Genomic DNA, 5,059 nt, shown 5'->3' on the forward strand with positions numbered 1-5,059 from the left:
AATCTTCTAAGCTCTATCCCCAGAGGTTTGTGTTAAGGGCCTTGGAGAAGAACCTGCAAATCTACTTTTTTAAAAAAACAAGTTCTCAAGGTGATTCTTACGTTGCTGTGGTTTGTGAACCACTCTAAGTCACGTGAAGCTCATTTAAACCATCGCTTATCTCTGCGTGTTCTGTGTAGTAAGCTGGCTACTGCAGTGACTCATCACCTTTTGTGGCTGCCACAATAGCATAGAATCAAGCACTAGGGTTTTGGGAGCTTGACAGAGAAGGGTTCAGATCTTGTGTGTGCCACATTCTATTTGGGGGATCTTGGACAAAGAGATTTAACCATTCTGGGGTTCAAGTTCATAATCTGAAAAATGGAATAATGAGACAAGTATTATGTAATAGTCACCTAACATCATGTCTGATATTTCTTTTTTAATTTACAAAGGAAAGAGGTTTAATTAACTCACAGTTCCACGTGGCTGAGGAGGCCTCACAATCATGGCAGAAAGCAAAGGAGGAGTAAAGTCATGTCTTACCTGGCAGCAGGCAAGAGGATGTCTGATTCTTAGTAAGCCCTCAATAAGCAGTAGCTCTTCTATGATTTCTTCATATTCTTATTTCCAGCAGTATGATATGTATGATATGCCAATTAACCCACTGAACATGTATCTTGCCAGAGGCAGTTTCGTATGCTGGTTGACTTGAATCAAGAGAAGGCATCCGGGGAACAGTATTGCAGAAGAAGATTAAAAAGGACTTTGGAACTTAAAAGGCAGAAGGAGAAAAACTATTCTCTGGATAGTGCTGGTGAAAAGTGAGCAGACAGTGGGATGTCATTAGAGCTAGCCTTCTGCCTGTTTGGTTGCAGCTCCTGTCTTCATTCATAATGCCTCACAGCTCCTCCTGACACATGGCTGGGACTCTGTCTGTGATGAATGTTTGTACACACGGAGGAGGGAGGTACATATACTGTACATGCTTAGAGGTGGAGACTTACAGGGAGCAGAAGAAGTGTGGGTGGTCAGGCAAAATGAGGAAAATACTTCTGAAACTCAAAACAGACCATGAAATCAAATAAAGCCTGGAGATATTGTAAGTGTGGCCCTCAAATTTAGTACCATTGTGTTGACTTATTTTACTGCTCTGCATCTGTCTGGTCACACACATAAACAGGATATTTTTTTTTTTTTTTTTTTTTTTTTTCTGAGTCTCTGCAGCACAAGGCTAAGTAGATGGACTGTGGTAAAGAGAGTAAGTCAATGTTTTGGCATTATCTGTTCAATTGAACTTTCTTAAATGATCCAAATAGCTCCTCAAGGGTCATTGTTTTATCTTGTCCTTTACATTTTCTATGAGTGTTTTCACGTCAAAATGCACTTGGAAGCTAAAGGACAAGGTATTCTGCTACTTTGGGCCTTAAGAACCCTTTCTAGCTTTTGTCTGCAACTGTTTTTGCTGAGGTTATTATATGTTCAATATATTCTCTTTATGAATCCTGAATATTCATATTTCCAAATAAACATGAGACAATGGGCCTAAAATTCAAAAGGAAGACAAAACAAAACCATTTCAAGCTTCTACTTTGTACTTACATACTATAGCATTTCTCATGGGTAGCAAGTTCCAAATCATAGTATTTTCAAACTTGAAGGGAATTAAAACAAGCAAACTATGGCTCAGAACATTTAAGTCACATCCTAGTGTTGCATGTTTAGTTGGAGTAAGAAGCCAGATCTCATGGTTTCTATTTCAGTGCTCTTTCTATTCCACCAAGCTCACACTCCCACCCCTTGGGTCCATTGCTACTAAAATCCTGAAAGGATTCAGAAAGGCATACTTGAGATTATAACACTATGTCTGTAAAACCTAATTCAAATTGATTAAACTTCCCTGGATTTCTAAGCTATTCTATAAGCTGGGTGATTTGTTCATTGGAATAACATTTTCATTTAAGATCACCCTTATTCTCCACCATGGGACAGGATAACTAAGAGCCCTCAGGGAATTATTTCTTTCCTGAACTTACTGATGCCTAATGGTGATCTGTTGGAGACCCTGCCTTTCCGTGGTCAAAGGCGGACATTAGGGCTCATTTTCCCCAGTGTCTTTGGTACTTTTCAAACCGTTGAGCTAAAGGATAAATCTGAACCAGCCACTTCCAAGGACAAATTTTTTAAAAATTACTTAAATTTTGGTTTTTCCTGGTTCATAAACTTAGTTTTACTCTTAAATAAATGTCAATACCATACATGCATAGTTACAAATATTACCCAAGGATTCTAATGGAAAGTGGCAGTTTGTGCCCTACTTCTCCCACATCAGAGTAGACTGCTTTTAACTCTTTTTACTCTCTGTTCTAATATTAATTTCAATATATTGTAATTACTTGATTCCAAAGTTTTAGACATTTTCTATGACTTCCTTTTATGACAGCTGATGATTGAACTCTCTACCACTTCCTCCAATTTTTCTTTTTCCTTTTTTTTTTTTTGAAACAGGGTCTTACTCTACTGCCCAGGCTGGAGTGCAGGATCATGATCATAGCTCACTGCAGCCTCAAACTCCTGGGCTCAAGGTATCCCCCTGCCTCAGCCTCCCAAAGTACTGAGATTACAGATGCATTGGACGAAATTTATTCCCTTCCTTTGTCTACTATAATTAATTAGGCCACAATCTTACTGCAACAGCAACAACATATCAGTCCTTACATGATTATGTAGAAAATATATTTTACTGAATAGCCTGCTAATATACTACGATTCCCTTTATTATGCTCTATATTCCCTTTTTTGTTACTTAAAAACATTTCTTTGGAATTAAAAACTGCTTTATGTGTTTTAGCTCCTTAGTCTCCTATAGACCTATTCTTATCTTTTCCAAATGCTCCATTAGATTTCCTGTACACAGTTAATAAACTTTCCCCAAATGGTTTAATTATGTCTGACGATCTGTCAATTATTCCTGCCCTCACTGCCGTGCCGCTTTACTCTGGTGCATTGATCCTTCCACTCTAGTCTACTTCCCTCCAGGGCTGTTGCACATGGTCATCTTTGGACCACACCATCTTTCTGTGCAGGACCTCTCCTCTGCATGGTCATGTGCCTTCTTCTTCCTTGTTGTAGTCCTTCATTTTTTCTGGATCAGTGCTTCGTAAATTAAAACTTAAATTTAAAAAGATTTGAAAAATTTAAAAACTGTAGTGTCAGAGAGAAGAATGTAATGAATCCCTACATATTAATACTTATCACCCAGATTCAACAGTTAACATGTTTCCACACTTATTGCATTTGTCTTTTTCTTGTTCCTCTACTCTTCTTTCTTTTCTCCCCTCCCTCTCCAGTTCTGTTTCCCTCCCTCCTTCCTCTTCCCTTCCTGGACCCTTCTGTTCCACTCTCATCACCTCTCCCCGTCCCTCTCCTTTCCTCTTCTCTTTACCTGCTTGCTGAAGTGTTATAAAGCAAACCCCAGTGTTTCAAGCCAGGACACTGGAAGGGCTCTCTCTGAGAGAGAGAGACTAGATTCAATACAGGCAGTGAAAGAGAGGCTATGATAACATTATCTGAGTTGCTGACTCTGACTGCACTGAAAGATTTATCCTAGATCTTTTAGTTATATGACCGAACACTTTTACTTTCAAGGGACGTTAAGGCAAGTCTGCCAGGTGTGAAATTTTCCAGCTAACTGGGAGTTTGGCAGATGAGTTTTAGAACTTTTTGGGCAAAATCACAGTATCTTAGATTAATTAGCAAATAAACTTTTATTTATCCTATTGTTACCCAATAGGTGGAATGCTTAACATGTAATATTCAGGTATCAATACTTAAGAATAGAAAATAATGTGATGTTTAGTTCTTTTAAAAATATGCCTTCTATACAATACCAATATAAAGGTTAGGATTTTACATTCAATAGTAAATCTGTTTTATTTCATTAGGAATTGGACAAACATGATAATATTGGCAAAATGGTTTCTATGTCTATTAATGCCTCATTCTATTGCTCAGTTAACTTTAATCCAATAGAGTGGATGTAGCAATTTTTGTACAACAAATCAGTAGCTGATGGAACAGTTCATAACTAGAAATTTTGTCCATGAATTTATGTGTCGGCCTTCATGCAATTGTAAATCCCTTATTAGTATTTTGATTTGGGCATTCTTATCTTCATCATTGAAAATATGATTACTTTTATAACTGAATATTCTGAATTGCATTAAAAGAATAACTGAGATCAATTTGTTGTAAATAATTCAGAAACACTGACAGAAATCTCTGTCTGATTACTTTCTTATGTATGGCTGTATTCTCTATGGTGTCTTTTGCTTTTGTATAGTACACGAATCCCAGAAACTTGCAGCTTTCTGAATATATAACTTGGTTTACAGTCCTGTTTTCTCGTGTTATATGTTTACTCTATTCCCAGAAGGTAAGGAAATTAGGTTTATTATGAACAATTTATCAATGTATTTCTAATAAAGTCTTCCCATTAATCTTATTTATACTGAACTTTACATGTTTTTAGTAATCAACTTCTGAAAAGATCAGGAAAAAAGTTTTGAATAGTAGAGATCAGTGAACTTATTCATGTAAATCTTTATTAATATACGTATTAAAGTGATATAAAGATAAGTAAAATGCTTCCCCTTAATGAAAAAGAAATACATGATTATAGCTTAAATTTATACTCACCATTTCAACTTTTACCAGTAGTTTGGGTGAAAATATTTAACTAGGTTGTGATTTTAACAATGGCAATCATAATTTTTAATTCACAGGCATTTTGACAATATCCCTATCGCCTATTTTACTAGGCTCCTAAATCTGGTTGTGGCAGATTATATTTTCCAAAGAGATGCTAGAGATATATCCCATCTGCCACGTGCTTCTTAAAATAAGATCTCCTCCCACAAAGAGATGGGGATCTGTGTTCTTTCCCCTTGAATTTTTGTTACGGGGCCTGTGACTGCTGCTTGTACTAACAGGGTACAGGGGAAGTGATGCTATAGGACTTCTGAGGCCATAAAGAGGATGCAGCTCATGGATGAGTCACTCTCTTGGCACAGGAACCTTG

Source organism: Macaca thibetana, chromosome 1, assembly GCF_024542745.1.
Source record: "Macaca thibetana thibetana isolate TM-01 chromosome 1, ASM2454274v1, whole genome shotgun sequence".
Taxonomy (NCBI): Eukaryota; Metazoa; Chordata; class Mammalia; order Primates; family Cercopithecidae; genus Macaca; species Macaca thibetana.